Source organism: Microtus oregoni, unplaced genomic scaffold (genome assembly GCF_018167655.1).
Source record: "Microtus oregoni isolate MIOR12 unplaced genomic scaffold, Mior012 000015F_ref0000493, whole genome shotgun sequence".
In the NCBI taxonomy this organism is placed as follows: domain Eukaryota; kingdom Metazoa; phylum Chordata; class Mammalia; order Rodentia; family Cricetidae; genus Microtus; species Microtus oregoni.
The window spans coordinates 38,007,990-38,028,043 of record NW_024543074.1 but is presented as its reverse complement, the minus strand read 5'-3'; the positions used below and the strand labels follow the sequence as shown (position 1 = coordinate 38,028,043).

At 49.4% G+C, this 20,054-nt stretch overlaps 1 protein-coding gene across 4 annotated transcripts in view; it reads left to right on the top strand.

Moving 5' to 3' along the window:
• The window catches only part of Rai1 (retinoic acid induced 1), a 98,619-nt gene that overhangs the window by 35,192 nt on the left and 43,373 nt on the right, over positions 1–20,054 (top strand). The window lies entirely within an intron of this gene.

Here is a 20,054-nt window from a genome sequence, read left to right as displayed (position 1 = left end):
CCTCCCACCGCGCCGCGATCCTTGTTGGAGTTGCGGGTTTGCGTGTTTGAAGGGTTTCTATGTGGGCGGAGGGGATCAGTCTAGGAGAAGGAATTTCTTTTCTTTTCTTTCTTTCTTTCTTTCTTTTTTTTTTTTTAATGGCCTCAGCAGTTAGGTTGTGATGGGGATTCTCCCCTCCCTTTTGCTCCACAATGCCTTGGTGAGCGGTCTCGGCAACCGAGCTACCCGTGGAAGAATTGGGGCTGAGATGTCGCGGCGGGTGGCCGCAGTTGGGAATGCTGGAGAAGGAAGGAGTTCATCTCAAGTTCGCAATCTGTGTCCGGAAGCTGGTCTGGCCTGGGAGGGCGTTTCGAGCACCGGTCCTACTGTGAGCAACCAGTGAGAAACTTCCCGAGAGTGCTGTCTCCCGGGGGACAGTTCCTTGGCGCCTCTTGGCACTACTGCCGCCCCGTCCTCTCAGCCTAGGAACGTTTAAGGTTGCCCCCCCCCTTCCCGACAGCTTCCGGATCTAGTGGACTGATCGGCTTCAAACACTTCCCCTAGATACCCCTCCTCATTCCCTGTCGAGTGCCCTCTGTCCTGCACCCGCCTGCCGAAACAGCCGTGTGGCCAACCTGACAATAAAATCTCATGCCTTTGCAGTGAGGGGCAGGGGTCATGACTCAGCCTCTCCTATGACTGCTGACCCTGGGTCCTAGGCAGGGGAAGGGACTCCCCGTTTCTTCCTTGTTTGGGTTAGAGAGGTTACCAATGGGTGGTGTAGAGAGGAAACAAGTAGGGGTGCCCAGCAGGGTGAGTTGGGGTGCACTGGCTGGGTTGTGGAGTCTGCCTGCTCAGGCTTGACGATTGGCTGAAGCCTTTGGGCACGTAGAAGGGCCGCTCCAACCTCAGCCTCCTCCCCTCCTGTACAATGCAGGCTAAGAGGTGATCCCGGAGGTGATGTGCTTATGTGACGAAGTGCTTGGCTTCCTGAAACCCACAGCAGACATCCCTGCTCTGGTGACCCAGAGATCTTATACCTGTACCTCTCCCTGGGATGGAATGGGGTGAAGGGCTGCTGAATGGGGAGGGGAGTGATAAGAACAGTTAGCGTCATGGGAAAGGAGGTCTATCCTGAAGAATTCCTGGGGACTGCAGTCCAGAAAGGGGAGGGCTCACCTCCAAGGGAGAACCTCTGGGTCAGGCCTTGGCACTCTAAGCAGTCAGATCTTTTCACTTTGGGTTTGGGGAGGGATGTGGGGCTAGCTGGGCATTATGAATCCCAGCTTTGATAGATTCCTAGTTGAGCAAGCTCAGGGGTAAGGGGGCTGAGGTCCAGATACCACATGCTGGCTGTTCTCTTCTCTACCTAAAGACAGGAGTCTTGGGGGAGCACAGAGGAACATATGGGGTTAGGGGACTGAACTGCCTTTAGATTGCTCTGTAGTTGGGTCCAGGAACCCAAAGAATTAACCTTTCCTCTAGAAATTTGTCTGTCCCTAAACAACAGAGAAACGTTGTTAGCCCCTCCATGCTAGCAGCATAACACTGCCTGGCTGGAACTGCAGCTCCAGACCCCGCATTCCCTGTACACGGCAGCTGCAGTCTGCCATTGACTGGGCAGGAGGCATGCCGGTTCCTCATTTAGGGACCGAATAGGAGACCTAAGGCAGAGCCTGGGAAGGTCAGACAACCAAGCTGTGGCCTTGTGTATCAAGGGAAAGAGGTTACAAGCCTGGGTCATGGAAACTGGAGGGATGTCATTATGGGGGCTGGGTTTAGGAAGAAAACCTCCCTGACCCTCTGCCTTTCCTACACCCACACCTTCACCCTGACAGCTGGAGGCCTAGGTCTTCTAGAGTGACTTTCTGACCCCCAGGGTAGACTGACAGCAGATGAGACAGGCTGGAGATGAGGGCTCTGGGAAACAGGGTTCATTTTACCAGGTTTGTTACCTACTCCTCAACCCCAATGCACAGCACTTCGGAGAGTTGTGTGTGATGAGGGAGGCCTGGGGATACAGCACTGGGGGAGGGGGTTGGCTGTCTACCCTGTCCTGGACATGACCTCCATTTCCTGTAGACAAAAGCTATTCTCATAGAACCTCAGAGCCAGGCACACTGCAGACAATAATGTTTGGTATTTGGCTAGACAAACACAGGAGTGAATGATTAATGAGTGAATCAGTGAGTGAAAGGGGATTGGAAGCAGCAGGTCGTTTTTTGAAGGTATTTTTTTGACATATATGTTATAACATAGTTTGCAAAATACCCTGAAAAATAGAGAAAAACAAACAGATTACTGAGTGTCTTAATGGGCTCTGACAGTGCTCACATGTTGGTAGGATTCTTCCCACATGTTGGCTTTGGTGGTTGCTGATTTTAAAGGCTTTGTTGAGCTGTCCATATTTAGATGTATTTTCTCCTTTTTTGGGCTGATAACGCCAGCCTTTTCCTGCTTTGTAACCAGTTCTTCATAAATACCAATGTTAGCATCTTCAGGCTTTTCCAGTCAAATGGATTTGCTGTAATTTGCTTAATACTGCCCTTTGTTCCATGTGCTGCAACAAAGTGATGTAGTTGGGTCTATTTTGTGTAGAGAGCCTTTTCTGATGTTTAAGGTGATTTCCTCAAAATGCCACTGCTGCTGTTGCCATCACCGTGAAAGACTCCGGCATGCCTGCAGTGGAAAAAACAGGCTTCCCTAGCTTTCCTCGGCTAAGTAGGACACTGTTCTTCCTTCCCTACTATCTAGAAACTTCTAGTGCTGAAAAGAACCTTGGCAATGAGTCACTGGTCTGACCTCCCTGTTTTGACAGAAGAGAAAACCAGAGCCCAGAGGGGGAGTGAGTCCCAAGGTCACACATCAAGAACCTGCTACTGGTCTGGTACTTGGGTTATTGCGTGGGGGAAGAATCCTAAGCTGAGCTTGCCCATTTCATAGATGAGAGAACAGGTGAGGAGAACCATTCAGCCTGTCCCTGCTCTCCCTAGCTGGATCAGTAGCAAATAGGCTCCTAACCACCTTTGTATCATGTATACTGCTGTGCTCATGGGTCCAGGGCTACTACCCAAGTCACCAGCCTGAGGTCGGCTGGCCACAGGCTCCCTGCTAACCCTCCCCACAGCTCTTATTCCCCTTTACCATCTCATTTTCCAAAGGGAAAAGCTGAGCATCAAAAGCAGGTGCTTCAAGAGAAATAGGGCTGAGTTCAGGCCCCATGGGGTCATAGAGGCAGGAGCCTCTATGCCTCAGGTTCCAAGTTCACAGATCCAGCTGTGGTCTGTTAGGAGCTGGAGAGAGGTATAAAGCACCTATCAGAGGTACTATGTCTGGAATGGGCTACAGTCAGTTCAATTATAATTTTCCTTCTGACCTGACTCTAGTTGACTCTAGTACCTGGGATGAAAGGGAGGAAAAGAAACAGATGAAACAGTGGTTCTAGAATGGGAGGGGGGTGTGGAAGGAAGAGACTGGAGGAAGGAGAAAAAGGAAAATGGGCTAGAAAAGATTTAAATCAAATGAAGGAAGTAAAGAGAAAGTTCTATGGGCCTCAGAGTCAGGTACCTAGGGAAAGACTAGGGATTTTCAAGGTTGTAGGTGGTAGGTAAAAGTGAAGTATGGCCTTTTGCTGGGAGGGGTGCACTGGGAGAGCAAAAAGAATGAAAAGCTTAGAAGACCGTCTTCCTATGGTCTCCAAGGAGATCAGCCTGTGAAATGATCCGCACGTTAATTAAAAACGATTATATACTGATTGAGCTGTTCCTGCTCAACCCCCAGCCAGGAAGAGGCTGAGGCTGAATTAGAGGGTCTGCATAAGCAGGGTCCAGCTGCAGACTCAGGACCCAGTTTGGAAGGCTATGGCAGGTGTTGGGGGTACATGCCCAGTTGGGGCTCCCCCAGGTGATCTCCTTAGTTCCCAGGAGCTGGACGGCAGCCACAAGAACCCCATGGATCTGTACTTGTGTGTCTGGTGCTACATCATATTTACATACCTGTGCATGTTGGTGTGTGTGGTTGTTGTTACAGAAAATGACATGCTTCATGTTGGGAACTCAAGGCTGTATCCAGTTCTCTGGCCTTGAGACCCAATCTGTTTTCTTAGTGCTTAGCCACACCCAGACTTCCACTAGTTCTGCAGAAGCTCTGGGAAACCAGGTCTCAAGACCTAGAGAGTCCTCTTATTCTCCATGTCACTGGAGTTTCTTCTTTTCTGAGGCCATCCATACAGGGCATAAGTCATGGTGTTCCTTCATGTGGGGAATTTGACAACTCACTACCTAGACAATTGTCTGACTTGCATCTTTTGTACCAACCCCTCATATCTTGTCTTAGCTGATTGTGTAGCAGACCAGACACAAGTGCTGCTAGGGCCTGCAGGCACTGCAGCCACACTTGGGGTACACAAGCTAAGATTTCTCTAGGAAAGCCCAGGCCTGACATTGCTCTGCTTTGCTTGGTTATCTCACCTGTTAACCGAAAGGACTGGTCTGGTAGCAAGGAGAGGAGCAGTCACAAGCCAGTGATAGACATTCCTGTAAACCTGTTAACCTTGGTATCTGGGATGCGTACCTACCACTGATCTTCTTCCTACTCCTACACACTAATTGGCTGCCTCTGTCCCAAGCCTACCCAGATTCTCTGGGAGGGAGAAACTCCTATCCAAAAGAATCCAAAGCCCCTGTCCCAGTATCTGAGCTGCATTTCCCCTTTGTGGTGGTAGCTTTTCCTGGCAAGTCTGTCAGGAAAGTGAGGTGGGCTTTGCTCAAGTGTCTGGCGGCCCCTGGCACAAAGGGACTCATCTGTATCTTTACATCCAGGACATCTGTGCCACCATGGGGGAGGAGTTAAGCGTGTTGAGGAGAGGGACAGCTGGGGTTCAGCTAAGTCTCAGTAGGAGTGCTCACTGGAGCCATCTAAGGTTGCCTCATTAAAAGTGGGATGTTTGGGAAAAGGGAGGGGGTATTCCTGGGCTGGGCCCCAATGAGATTTATTAGATCTGACCCCATAATCTTAGGGGGAGCATGACCAGGGAGAGGTTTATAAGCCAGAAATAGTACCCAGAGAGTGCAGAACTGGGAAGGAGGAAGACAGGTTTCCACTCATCCCACAGAAGCCCTTGGTACCCAAGTAGACTGCGTTGCCTTGCCTGTCCCAGTCATCCCTGCAAGTCGCCACCTCTCAGGGCCAGTTTCGGGTGAGTTCCTGCCTTCTGCCTTCTTCCTGCCCGTAATGTCACTTCTCCCTGCTGCCGTGGGTCAAGGCATGGCCAACCCTGTTTAAAATGCTAATATGTTACCTTGTTTCATCAGGAAGGTGAAGGGACCCATGCTTATATAATGCCAGTCCAGGCGGACAGTGCAGGTCAGACTGTGAGGGCCACTTGGTCTTCCTGGGTTCTACAACCAGAGTACCTGTCATCTGCTTTTTCAAGGCCCAAAATTTAGATGTGTTCGTGATACATTCTTTTCAAAATCATATGATATCAACTGATTCAGTAATGCATTTATGGGACAGACTGGGACCCTGAGCCACCAGTTTGCTGCCTGATGAAAGAAAGCACTGTCACCACTAGGTTACTGTGGTTGGGTGTGGATGGCATTCTCTCACGAAGTTCTCTGTAGTGTAGGTTGGGTGTGGATGGCATTCTCTCACAAAGTTCCTTGGTCCTGTGAGATCCTAGCAGGACTGGGGTCATAGTTGATGCAGTGGCCTGGGAAAGGCAGGTAGAAGTAGGAAACACAAAGTGGGGTTTGGGTGGGAGGTAGGGGAAAAGTAGGGGGAGAAGCCTTGTTAGAGCCCTTCTGTCATGGATGCTCTGGCCACAAGAACTATTGCTGGGCTAGCTTATAGTCTAGGGCTGCAGCCAGAGCCCAAGTGGCTGGGAGAAACTGTGGGAGGAGGCCATCTTGGAGGTAAGATTGTAGAACAGATGCTGTATAGAGGGCATCCAGACTAGGCTGAACTAGATCAACCTGACCTTGTACTTGTGGCTGTTGAAGCTATATTGCTGAGAGCCCATTGGTCTGTCCAGGAGGCCCTGCCCCAGGAGTGGGTGTCCCAGAGGAAAGGGACTCACTGCACAGTATTCTTTGATAGAGAAGGAGCATGGCAACTCTATATTCTGGACAATGTGTTTGAGGCCTAGGGCGCAAGATGGGGAGGGGGTGTATATGTGAATGTGAGCAGCTCTAGGACAGAGTGGCCACAGAGCAAGCACAAGTAGCAGCTGCAGTTGACAAGGGCTCGGCTGTGACTGCTATGAAACATTATCTGGAGGGCACTGGGAAAGAGGTGAGGGTCTTAGGCAGGAACACCAAGTAGTCTAGGGACATTGGCAAGTCCACATCATCACTTGTCTCTCCCTTGAGTCTTCTTATCCTCTTGCATACCTGCTTCCAAGGATATGGACAGCCCAGGTGCCTCTTCTCAATACCCTTGGTTCCCCTCCCCACTGGGGATCCTGAGGACAGACAGCTAGAGGGATGCAGGGCTTAGCCTGTTCCCTAATCACTTGCCTCAACCAGAATCTCTGACCTGCCATTCTTTATACCAAGGAACGCTAGGTCTTACAGGGAAAAGATGTGGTAGTCCTGGGGTCCTTAATTAAAACTCAACAGATTACAGTACTGAAAAAAGGCACAACATAGAGTTGTATAGCACCCAAGAACCTGGGTAAGAAACTGTTGGGTGCCAGGGCCCAGCCTCTCTTAGTTCCTTTCTTTAGACCCTGTCTGTTGGTAGAAAATTCCTAATCCATTTTGCCGAGGTAGAAACAGGTATGCAGATATCACATGCCTCTGTCTTGGAGGTCTGAGGATGAGCCCTGGCCATGGCTAAAATGGACTCCTAGGATATTGAGTGGTGTGAGGAGTAGGAGAAGAGGCGCTCTGCTGAACTTGCTAGGTGTTGTCCATGAGTACACACAATGACTGAGCCCCAGCTAGCAGCAGGCCTGAAACAGGAGTAGGTTGGGACAAGATAGAGCTTCCTAGGACCCTAGGGATATGGAACAGATCATAGCTCACTCCTGTGGCTGCAAAGAGCCATTTACCGAGGGCCATGCTCTGAGCTGCCGTTCATGTATTTTTTGCTATGTGATACAAACATGCCTCTCTGGGCATTGGATCTGCAGAGGCTCGTTTTTCTCCTACAGTTTATTGTAACATTATGATTGACTGAGGAGGGCAAGTAAACCTCAGAGAGAAGGGAATGAACCTTTAGGTCCCTCTACCCCTCTCTGAGCCCATTTTTGTGCCAGGGGCTTTTACACCATTCTCATCACCTACTTACTGAAGGTGGGTTCTGTCACACCCCATTTGACAAAACAGCACATAGAAACCTAATAGTTGACAGCTCCGATCTTTAAGAACGCTTACCTTGTGTTTCCACAACTCTGCCCACATACTGTCTCTCTCTTATAAGGGCAGTCTTCTCTTAAGAGCTGACGCTGGAGGTAGCCTTGGCTTGAGAGGGACATCCTTGGATGGGCAGTGTTTGGTAAATACATGACTTAAAAAAAATACCAGGTTTGACACAAAAAAATCTTTTTACTTTTCTTTTAAAAAGCCAGCTGGTTGTCAGGTGTGGTACATGCCTCTAATCATAGCACTTGGGAGTCAAGGCAGGTGGATCTCTTGAGTCGCAGGCCAGTCTACATGGTGTGTCCCAAGTCAGCCAAAGCTACACAGTAAGACTCTTGTTGGGGGAAAAAAAAAGAAATGGAACAAAAGAAAACACAACTAACTAATGATAAACTGGGTTTAGAATGTGTAGCCAAGAATTCTCTACTTCCTACCACCAGAAAAAGAGGGTACACAGGAGGTGGGGCTGTCATGAGTAGGTGATGGAAACAGGCATCACGTGCTTGTGGAGTGTGTTCTTGCCTGTTAAGTGCTTGGTTGGCAGCGCCTGAATACTAACACAGTTGTGTTCTGTGTGTTCTGGAGTGAGATTGCAGTTACTCAGATGACCTCACAGTGTCAGAGCACCAGGAAGGGGGACTTTTGTTCTCACTGTTAGCAGACCAGAAATCTGGAGCTCAGTGACATACATAGGTCCTCGTCGAGTGGTACTGGCGACAGAACCTTGCCATTCCAATGCCCCATTTCATCTCAGACACAGAGAAACTGACTCTTAGGTGTGCTTTCTTCTTGTGCATTTTCAAGAACATTCTTTTAGTTAATATGCAGGAGAGACTTCCACATTCTTCTACATAACCTTTTGCTGAAGCGACATTGTGCGATAAAAAGGTCCCAGGAGAACCAGTGCAGTTTGGGCTATGAAGGACAGAGAATATCGATGCAGTAGGCTGGGCTGTTCCCAGGAGCGAAGAGGCCTGGACAGCTCTGTTGATAACAGTGAGGTGTAGCCTTGGCTCACTGCCACCTTGTACTTTAGGACCATGTGTTCATTCACATCCATGTTTAACTCCCATTTCTGGGTGGGGATGCATTTCCTAGAAAAAGAAGGTGAGGCAGAGAGAGATACAATGAGTCTCCTGAACAGGACTGGGAGAGAAGAGGGCTGGTGGGGGACAGATGTCAAAGCTCTGTGTCTAGGCAAATCTAGCTAGTTGGGAGGTCATGGCCTGTGCTGAGGGCACAGTGGAGGGCATATTGAAGCTGTAGTCACATCCATCAAAATGGGCTCTGGAGGTTCCAGTTAATTGAGGCCGGTTCTAAATTGGGAGGCTTAATAAATGGTAATTGTCCTCCTGTGACAGCAGACCAGAGCTACACATTGCCACCCGGACAGATCAGGAATCATGCAGGGCTTCTTCCTTTTACTATTTGGGAACTCTGAGAGTTGCCCCACAGAGGCCAGGTATCAGGAGCACCTGGTTCAGTCCAGGGGATCAGAACCATTCTGTTCAGTTCCAATATAGAGGGTTTGTAGCTTGCCTGTGTTTATACTGACCTTCTGGGACACTCCCAGAGGCACATTTGTGTGTGCTGGTACTGGCATACTGTCTTACTTTCTACTTAGCCACCTCCAGATCTCCTTCCCCGAGCACCTTACCTTTCCCACAGGACAACATGGCTTCATGACATAGTCAGGCTTACTTCTACCCGAGGGGACTGGGCTGCCCAGGGTAGAGTAAACAACCCATCTTAGGGAGTGTTCAGGCAGATACTGAATATACTGCTCTCACCTTCCTAGTTCTCTAAAGCCCAAAAGCTGTGATTGAGCTTCTCACTAGTTGGCACTGAGCAGGTACTAGGTTACCAGGCTTGTCAGTTTGGACTCTCTGGGGGCTGACAGAGTGCTTTCCCTTTTTGGCATTCTCAGAATGTGATCTAAAGACCCCCAGCAAGGTCAGGTAAGGTTCCCAGTGGGTATGGATGTATCTTTGTATAAATGGTGGACAAAAATGTCCATGTTGTTCTAAAGCACAACATGGCCCTACTGTGCATAGTGTAGTTTTTATCACGTGTGTGTAGGTGGTGGTGCTTAGCAGTGAGGACGTGGTGGGAGGGGCGTTGCTATATGGACTCACCCTGACTATTCCTTCCAGCCCCAAACCCTCTCACATTCCTGCCCCAGGCAAGATCCTCTAGCTCTGTGGTTCTCAGCCTTCCTAAGCTGTGACACTTCTACAATTCCTCATGTTGTGGTGACCCTAACCATAAAATTGTTTTCATTGCTACTTCATTACTAATTTTGCTTGTTGTGATTTGTAATGTAAATGTCTGATATGTGACCCTTGTGAAAAGGTCATCCCCCCCCCCCACACACACACACACAAAGGAGTTGCAACCTACAGTTTGAGAACCACTGTGCTCCCAATCATCACCTGGGGTCCTACTCCTGGGAAAGAGGGCCCAGCACATGACTGTGAGGTCTCCAGGAACCAGAGAGACGGGAGAGGAAGCCTGTACAATCTCTTTTCAGGAGATCTTGGAGGAAATGGTGTCAGTTCCTTCAGCATGTGAGCTAGGGCGAGAGGCTTTGCCTTCATGTTTCCAGACTGGAAGTGGAATGGTTCCAGAGCCAAGATGTCTCTAGAGACAACACGGAAAGCATTTTCTGGAGGAGGTAATTTCTGAAGATGAAGTAGGGGTACATTTGAAAGTGAAATGAGAATTCCTCTGGAGATAGACTTTTTTGTTTTGTTTTGTTTTAAGATGAGGCTTTTCTGCATTCTGAGTATTGCCAGACGTAATATTTCTGAGAATGGAACCTTTCTAGAGATAAGCTGTAGTGCCCCCCTGGATGTGGAGTGCTTCAGGAGGATGCTGGAGTATTTCTGAAAACAGTGGGGGGACTTCTGGATTTGAGGTCCTTCTGGAGGTAAAATGAGTATCTGGAGATGGGATGGAGCATTCTGGAAAGCTACGTAAAGTTGGGGTGGAGCTGTTATGACATTTTGGAGATGGGTCATAGCTGAAGATAATGTGTTTCTGGAGATAAATAAAACACTTCTGGAGATGGAACGTTGTGGACATACAGAATTTCTGGATTAAAAGGAAGCATCCCTGAAGAGAAAATGGGTCATTCTCAGAGATGGGGTTTTTGGATCAAGGATAGTAATTTCTTGAGATGAAGAGGCATAGCCAAACAGGCTGTTTGAAGAAATAAGAAGGTCTCTCAGGATCCAGAGACCCCCTTTCCTCATACCCATGTTCTGTGGAGGTGGGCCTAAGGTGCAGAGACAAGAACTGCCCTTGGCTTCCTCTAGGCCAGCATAGGAAAATCCTAAAGGAATACCCAAGCCCTCCCAGTTCTGTTTTTGGGATACACACCCCATCTCAGTCTCGCCATGGGATAGCCAGACTCGAGTGTTTAAATTTTATTCAATTCAGCTTTGTTAGCACCAGCTGAGGCTCCCTTTATGGCTCCCTGCATTGGAAGCCTTCATCTTTCTCACAGCCTCCTGTACCTTTAGGCATTCATGAGGCAAGAAGATGAGTGGGGCCTGCAAGCATGACCTTAAGAAAAGGCCCAGCTGCTTGTCCTGGCTGTGGGGTACTTGGCTACCTTTTCCCTTTTTAGATACTGAGACCTGTCCCCACTTGAGCTGGCCTGGAGCCCTGTAGTAATCATTTCTGTGCCTTAATTGAAATTTCAGCCTCGGTGAACCTGCCTCGAAAGTGTGAGGAGGGAATGACCCTGCACCAGCCTGAGGTGCCCCTTCCCTGCCCCAGAGGGGAGGGTGGTGTAAGCACAAGGTGCCAGGCTGCAGTCTAGGAGAAGGTCTAGGTGGGTGGGTTCAGGACAGTTAAGGCAGACTGCTCTGCATAGGTAGACTTCTTGGCCCTGGTGGATTAGTAGGTGCTTAGAGAAAGCAGAGTCCCACACAGGCCAAGAAGTGGAGGTGAGTTGTGAGGGATGAATGATTGGGGTAGTCTGAGGAAATGGGGTCTCAGGAAAGCCTATGCCTCTTCTTCATTTGACAGGGGCCTAGGGGAAGGATGGGCTGATACTGAGGTAGTGCCTGTTAGCTGATGACAACAAGGCCAGACCCTGGTTCAGGACTGAGGAAAGCATTGTGTGGGTAGGGTGGACTGGCTGGGTGACTGTGGGAAGCCCATTTTTCTTACTGCATGGGGCTAGATCCTGTGTGGGTGCTCTCTCTCCCTATTCCCCCATCTTGGGTGGTCTCTGGGCTGGGCCTGTCTACTGTGGGAGGGAGAACAAACTCAGAGAAACACTGCTCCCGAAGAAGGGCCCTTTAAATGGGTGTGGTGGTGCACACCTGTAATTCTTGCACCTCAGGAGGCAGAGACAGATGGATTGCTATGAGTTCCAAGCCAGCCTGTTCCATATAGCAAATTCCTGGCCAGCCCGGGCTACATAGTGAGACCCTGTTTCATACAAGCAAGAGCAGCCTGCTGATCTTAGCCATATTTGTTTGGATACAGGAAAGCTACTGTGTAGGGCCCTCACCTCATCCACACTGGCTCAGAGCCTGCAGGAGTCCAGAGAGCCTGTATTGGCCCATGGATCTTAGTCTTCATCTAGGAAGTGGGTCATTTTGGCAGGAATTGTTGGAACTAAACTGACCTGCACAATACTCATAGTTGCAAGTGTAACTAACTCGTAGTGAGCACATGCCTGACACCTCTCATACTGGGGCAGCTGCAGTCCTTGGTGTTATTTCTCAGAGGGTGGCTTCCTGGTGCCTCGGAAGCATCTGGACACAAGCACCCTGATTAGAGCTGCTCCACCTCAGCAACCTTGGTTTTGTGACAAGACTGAGGCAGTTGGAGTGAAAAGTGTAAAGGGGTTGAGGGAGGCTGTTTATTGTCTGCCCACCGACTCCATCCACAGTAAGCTTCGGAAGCACCAGGCCCTCAGCATGGCTCACAGTGCTAGCTGCTTTCCCTGGCTTTATTCACAGCCTGTCCTTATTGGAGTATGTGACTGTGGCTATCCTCCAAGAGGGAGAGGGGACAGGGATGGCTAGACAGGACAGGACACGTCAGCCCTCAGGAGCCGAAGAAGTGAAGGCGGGTGCAAATGGAAATGACTGTCCCATTTGCAGCCCTTTATTTCATGACTCTGACAAGCAGGGTGAGGAAGAAGAGGGTGAGGACAGAGGTCTAAGTAGACAGCCAGGGGAGGGATATCTGAGGCAAGGCAGCCAAGCCAGGGCTGCTGACTGGGCTACTGCACCTCCCCCAAGCTGGCGTGCTTGACTTGTTGCAGCTCTCGAGACCCCATCCTAGAGCACATTCCGACTCCTGCTTCTCCTTCCTCAGTAGAGCTCTGCTTCTCCTTAAGAATGTTTAGGTTCTGCACTATCAGCCTTACCCTAGAGGGCTGCCTCTTCCTTGTACTGGCCAGGCTGGAGGCTGAATCAGTTGATGACCAAAGGCTGCCAGGGGTGGGTCCAAGGCACCAGCCCTACTGCCAGTCAGCTGCTAGAGCTAACCTCTTCACCTTGGTTGCAGATAGGGCTGTGGTTGTGGGGCCCTCCTGCCCAGAACCATCAGCTGAGTTGACATGACTCACCAGAGCAGGCAGCTTTATTTCCCACTATAGGGAGGGTGATGGAAACCTCCAGATACTGTGGCCCCACCCAACCCATGCCAGAGGGGACAATCAGGGTTAGAGGTTAGTGTCTGAGTGAGTGGGTATTCACTAAATTGGGCTATACCTTGTGCAGGGGAAGGTGTGCTGTGTGGGCGGGTCATACTGAACAAAATTCTGTGGACCATGCTGCTCCCATGGTCCAGGTCCCCTCTGAAGAGAGCGTTTGCCATGCATGGGTCGTCTGTTTTTCCTATCATCCAGAGAACCCTTGTATTTCAGGGCCAGCAGTGTGCTGCTTTCTCAGAAATAACCACCCAGAGACACCTACTCTGCACCCTGACCCAGCCATCTTCAGAAAGTTGGAGGTCATATTCCCTCCTATGGCTGCCCACCTACGCCAGCAGAAAACAGGCTCATCCCCTCATTCCTGGAGCTGCCCAGGTGAGAAGTGATGTTGTACTAGGGCTTTGTGCAGGTTTAACACTATCAGTAAGTGCCTCTGAGGTCCTAAAACCAGGCATAGAGAGTGAAAGAATGCCCCCTCTCCCCCGAACACAGGGCCACCTGGGATTTGAACTCTTGGAGCAGAGTCCTACTGTAAAGGCTATGCCTGTCAGGACCTAGCTCCCGGAAAGGAGGCCTGGTGGACAATGCTATTTTATGTTTATTTCTGCCCTCCACCCTGTCGCCGACCCAGGCAGCAACCCCTGGGACAGATCCTGTCTTGATTTTCTCTAGAACAAAGCAGGCTCTGCTAGACACACAGGCTGCAGTGAGAGGGGATAAAAGAAACCCAAGCCTGCCTTTTGTTACTCAAGAAGGCATCAAGGGAGATGGATTTACCCTTGAACTGTGATGGTAGGCCACCAGGAGCCTAGAAGGGGAGTCTGAGGCAGAGGTGCCTGGGCTGTGATGTCACTCTTGCACCCCCATTCCCATCAGAGCATCAGGAGGCAGACACCATTTTAGTATTTAGCACACATTCATACACACTCATGATTACATATGTGTATGTATGCACACACATCTAGTTACACACATACCCTATACTCGCATCTTCCATCTAAACCTGGCCTGGACCATCTGACAAACAGAGGAGAGGAGAGGAGATGGAGAAAAGGAAAGAGAAAGATGAGTGGTGAGAAAATCCAGTTCTGAATACCTTAGTTACCAGCACCTAATGACTCAGGGAGGGCTCAGCCACCTTCATGAGGAGAAAGGCCCACCCTCTGGGCCCCCTCTACCACCCCACTAATAAGATGGACCCTTGTTCATGAGTCCTGAGGCAGAAAGAAGAATCAAGGACTTCTCAATAAGAGAAAACTCCCTGGGTGGTTTTGAATAGTTGCTTTTTTTGTGGTGGTGAGGGACATGCCCTGCCCTCTTGTCCTTGTCCTTCTCGGCTCTGCCCTGGCTGCCTCCCTTCACCAGCTGCCTCTGGAACCGCCTGTGCCCAGGTCTCCACATGGATGAGCATATTTCTCAAGTCTTTTGTTGTTCCTGCCCTTCCCTTCTGACACCCTTAGCTTAGCAGAGGCCACAGGCAGCCGTGCATCTCAGGAAAGCCAGAGAATCCCCGAGGCTTTTCTCAAAAGGCTTAAAGCTGGTGCTCAGTGCTGAGGAAACAAAGGCACTCTCCCACCATCCAGGGTGTTGGGCCTGCCGGCCAAGGCCAAACTCATGGCTGTTGTTGCAGTGCCTGTAGATGGGAAATGAATGGAAACAGACTGGCTAAGGAGAGGGATAGAGGAGAGGAGAGAGATGCATAAATCCATTTATCAGACACTGCATATCTTAGGCAAGCACATTTCAGCTGTTTGGCTTTTGGCAAGCTGGTCTTACCCTTTAATTTTCTAATAAAAAGGAATTATATTTTCTAAACTGGCAGTAACCAGCTTTATGTCAGTGTCTCTTGTAGGGACCATAATTTCTTTCTTGAGTGTCTGCTAGCTCTGAGGTGGGCTTCTGTGGCTACAGGTAATGTGAATGGGGCCAGAGAACAGGGCCATTGAGGCACAGAACAGATACCAGGTACTCCATGAGGCTTGGTCATGCCCTTTGCAATGTGGCCTGTTCACTCCCAACTCAGGACATGGTTCTAGGTGCAAGGGCTAGAGGCCCTGGGACTCAACAGCAGAAACCTAGTACTTGAAGAACAAATGTATTCTTGCTGCAGAGGTCTGAGTATCTAGCACGTTGCTCAGAGGATGTGATCTCAGCTAGAATTAATGAAGAAACAAACAAATGAATGCTCTTCACTATTAAACGTCCTAACAGGATGGACTTACCCATCCTCCCTCTCCTCTAAGCCCTGGAACTAAGTTTATTGGAAACTACCAACAATCCTGTCACCCTCACTACTTTTAACCATACACATTGTTTTCATTTAAAAAAATTCTTTTTCATTTATTTTTGTGTGGTGGAGAAAAGGGGATACACATGTTATAATAAAAGTGTGAAGGTTAGAGCACAACTTACTGGAATTAGTGTTCCCTTTCTACCATATGGTTTCAGGGGTTGAACTCAGTCCATAGGCTTGGGGGAGAGCATCTAGCCCTCTGAGCCATCCTGAGAGCTCATACACACTGTTTTTAGTGTTTTATTTGTTTTTCCAGACTTACTTATTTATTTTATATGTATGAATGTTTTGTATGTATGTATGCATGCATGTGTGTGCGTCTGGTTGTAGCTTTGCCTTTGGAGGCTACAGATGGACCCTACCTGCTCTCCAGCCAGGGCCGTAGGCAGCACAGAGTGGTGTTGATAATGCTTGCCTCTCCAAAGGGTTGTGTCTTTTGCTTTACATCATTCCAGTTCAAAGTTTAGACAAACTTATGCTGGCAGAACCCTGACTAATGAGCACTTACCAAATAGTAGCCTTAATGATTTGGGAACAGTCTTCCCTGTTCTGTGCATAGTTCTAGGCCTTGAACATCTTCATACCCCTACCGGGTCCAGGTGCCTCACAATGAAGACAGCATGTTTCCAGAAGGATGAAGAAGCTCCTGAGCCATAGTAGCTCCCTGTTGCTGGTACCTACGTTCTGCTAGGCCAGTTTGTGCCAATAGAAATATGAGGGTTTATGGGATATGGGGCTTTAAATCTCACCGGTGAGTGCTTTTCTCAGGCTGCTGCTGATGTAGGGGGGGGTAGCCCCTCACCCAGGCATGAAGGCCGTTGGGGTTCAGCCAGCAAAAAATGTGCCCAGTGCATGCCCCCACCCTGGGGCCCTCTGAATCACAGTTTCTGGGTAATCTGGGAGTCTGGATTGTCTGACCAGGTGTAGCTGATGTTAGCTTGGCACTGGAACCAGCAGGAGCAGAATAGGCTAGAGTCATTCAGGTGTGGGGCCTGGTTAGCCCTGAATCCATAGAGCCAGTGCCAAGCTGGGGCTCTAATGGGAAGGGAAAACTAGTAGGGCATAGGAAACTAGTCTCCCTAGCATCCTAGTATGGTGTGCCTTTGAACTCCATCTCTCCGTGGATCTTTATTAAAGTGTAAGCATTTAGGGTAGGGAGGCCTTACAAGACAGAGGATCAGAGCAGGAACTGTGACCTTCTGCCCCAAGATGTGGCTGCTCTGTCAATATTGATATGGGTCGTGAGTAGGTCCTGGTTACCACTGGAGAAGGCATGACTTAGGACATGGAGTACCAAGTTCTCTGGATTCTTGCCATTCTGGGACACTTGCCTGCTCTACCAACTCACCTGTGAACACTCTTTACTCTTTTTTAAATTATTATTATTACATTATTTGTGTGTGTGCGCGTGTGTATGTTTATCTGTATGGGGCATGCACAACATAGGAAGTCAGTTCTCCCCTTCTGCAATGGGGTCCCAAGGATGAACTCGGGCCTTCAGGTTTAGTGACAGGTGCCTTACCTGTTGAACCATCTTGCGCCATCCCCCTCTACTTAAATAATCTTGCTTAAATTCCCAGGGTCTTTTTGTAGCAGGAACCCTCCAGTGATTTGATGACCATGAAGCTAGTCAAGGGCCTAAAGGTACTATGGGATCCCTTTTGGTCACCCTGATGCTCAGCTCGGCCCAGAAAGAAAGAGCTTGTCACAAAGAGAAGGAAGAAGGGAAAACACATGCTTGCAGAGTATCTCGTCTAAGAGCCAATGTCGGTCTGCTTTTCAGAGATTGGGGGTGGGAGTGGGGGAGGGGTGTTTAAAGGTCTGCGGCCTGGAGTAAGCCCCCAGCTTCTGTCTTGGAGGTATGTTGAGCTATGGCTGTCCAAGCTCCTCCATAGATTCTTGCTTGGAGCTTCTGCAACCATTAAGTAGTCCCTGACTGTCCCTGTCTCACCCATAGATGGTGGCTTCCTGGTGATAACGTTACAACCTGCTCTTCAGCGTCATTTGGCAAAGACCCCACTATGCACAAGTGCTCACAACACAGGCTTTGTTTTTTAAAGATAGATCTGCCAAACAAATTGCATGTATTAATTCATTACTACGTTTCTTACTAATTAAGGATAGTTATAACTGCCTTTCAGAACGTTGGTGGGGAAGCCAGGAGGGCCTCCCAGAGAGGAGCTTTACTTGGGGTGAACACATTGTACCTCTGAGAGTTTTTAGAAGAGATGCTGATAGCGCATGGGCCCATCCACATCCCCAAGCTCAGGCTGGCTGCTTGTCATTTATCTAGACACTGGCTAGTAGGCTTGTGGGAGATGAAGGAACTGGTCTTCAGCCCTGATAGTGGTGACAAGACAGGTTAGTGCTTCTATCAGTCAGGATAAGATGAAGCTGGGGTCCTCTTCTCCTGCCCTTCCTTATTCACCTAAGAGACGAGGTGACCTGTATCACCAGGTGTGTCCCTGCTTTCTAAGTCTTTGTAGGCTGCTTGGGGCCAGTGGGGGTAGATGCCCAGGTAAGTCATTATTATTATGTGTATTGTCATACCAAGAGCTGCATAGATGGCTGAGGGACCAGTAAGTGGACACCTAGTCCAGAGGCATAGGACGTAAGGAAGACTTCCTGAAGATGATGCTGCTCCATGATGTTTGGGGTGTTTTTAAGTATTCTGTTTTATTTTTTTATGGTTCTGGGAATGGAACCCAGGTCCTCTACCATTGAACCATACACCCACCCCCACCATGTCTACATTTTAAATGCCTGCTTTGCACTATGTGCTAGGTACTTTCTACACTGATGTCACTTCCCATTAACACAAGCCACCATGTGAAAGAATCTCCGAGTAGGGGCTAGCCTGGCCACCTCAGTGACAGCTAGCAAAGAACCACAGGTGGGAAGGAAGGTTACCACATCCAGCAAAAGGAACAGCAAATGCAAAAAACTCACGTCCATGGAAACAGTGGTAATGTGCCATCCTTTAGTAGACGTGGTCCTGCAGTTGAAGGCCCAGGGGCCCCTCCCTTCCAGTGCTGTTAGATTCCCAGTGACAAACACACCTCCAGGCCAGGACTCTGTTCTTGACCAGGAGATGGCCACAGGATGGGTGTGCGTCACACAGCAGCCTCCAGTGTTTATCAGACCTTGCTGTCAATCCTGCTGCACCCAGGTTCAAGACACCTGCCAGAAAGGCTGAGCAGAGACCAGAGTCTTGCCTGTCAGCAGGGTTCCCCAGTCATCCCACCTGCTGCCTAAACTGTCTCTAGGGACAGCCTCCTGAGTGCTGGGATTAAAGGTGGCCTTACTTTCTCTGGGTATTTGAGACGTGCTCTCTCTGGGAACCAGGGCCTGCTCATTAGGCCCAGCACCCTCTGCCTCCACCTCATCAGTCCTAGGATGATTACAGGCTCTCCTAGCTTTTTATGTGGGTGCTGGGGATCAAACTCTGCTCCTCATGCTTGCCTGACAAGCACTTTGCTGACTGGATCATCTCCCCAGGCAATCTCAGACTCTTAAGTCCACCATTTGGAAAATAAGATAATGGTATTTGCGACCCTGAACACATTTGCGCTGTCAACCTCTAGCAGGTCTCTCATGCTATGTCTGTCCTAGGTCCTGGGTCCAGATTCAAGTTGGAGATACTCTTGAACACTCTGGAAATTGGAGAGAAGTTCTTGATCTTCTGCAGAAACATAAGCTTGTGTGTGCACATGCACACACTTTTTATTTAATCTCAGGAAATCATCACATCTGGGATGGGTGTTTGGAAGACGGGAAACCTGTTTGCGGAAAGGCCACCATTCTGATAAGTTCGGATCGGCGATGTTGCCTCTATGCAAGCCTGGCACCTGGCGTGTTTTGTACAAAAATATGTGACATACCTCTCGCCAACTTCACTTTCTTTCTCACTTTCCATAACTCAGGTTTGTGGCGCTGTTGAAGTTAAGAAAGTTATGTATATCACTGCCGAAAAGCTGACCTACAAATTCTGCCATTCACCTTACACATTAGACTCAAAAGGGCTGACTCTACCTTGCTGAGGGGCAAAAGAACCTGGAGCTGGCCAGTGATGGTGTTCATTGCTTCTGGGCTGAGAGGCAAGGCCAGGTGCTTCCATTTTCAGGCGGGGGCAGTTGGAGGAGTGTAAGCCATGACCTAGGCTGTTTCTGCGTTCTCAGTCACAGGGAAGGCTCAGTCTAACTGAGGATGGTTTCCCATACCTGGACAGGCAGGATAGGAAGGTGTGAGGGGTGGGGAAGAGCACTTGAAACCAGCATAGCATTCGGTGATCCACCAGCAAAGCAACCCTGGCCACAGTAACCTCAGTCTTCTTGACCTATCTGCCGCCTCTAGGAAGCCCAGTTCATGCCCATGTTCCTCCTTTCTGTAGCCCCTTAGTCTCTGAGGCTTTTCCAAGCAGTGGGTGCACAGGCGAACAGTCCTTTTGCATCAGACTTCCTGTCCAACCTGAGGACCATCTTTCCTCTGCTTGCCACTTGTAGCTAAGCAGAGGAAGTTGGGACTTGCATATTGGCTCTGTGGTACCTGTAATCGGCCCTATAAGTGCTGCTTCTGGGGCCTATTTGAAATATACTTGCTTGGGCTTATATTATATTAGCATTCCACTGAAACAACCCCAGGTGCTGGCAGAAGGGACCAGGACCTCCCCACCCCCGCCCTGGGCCATGGACCAGCACTGTGTGTGAGGTTTATTGTAAGCTTCCTCAAGTTCTAGTAT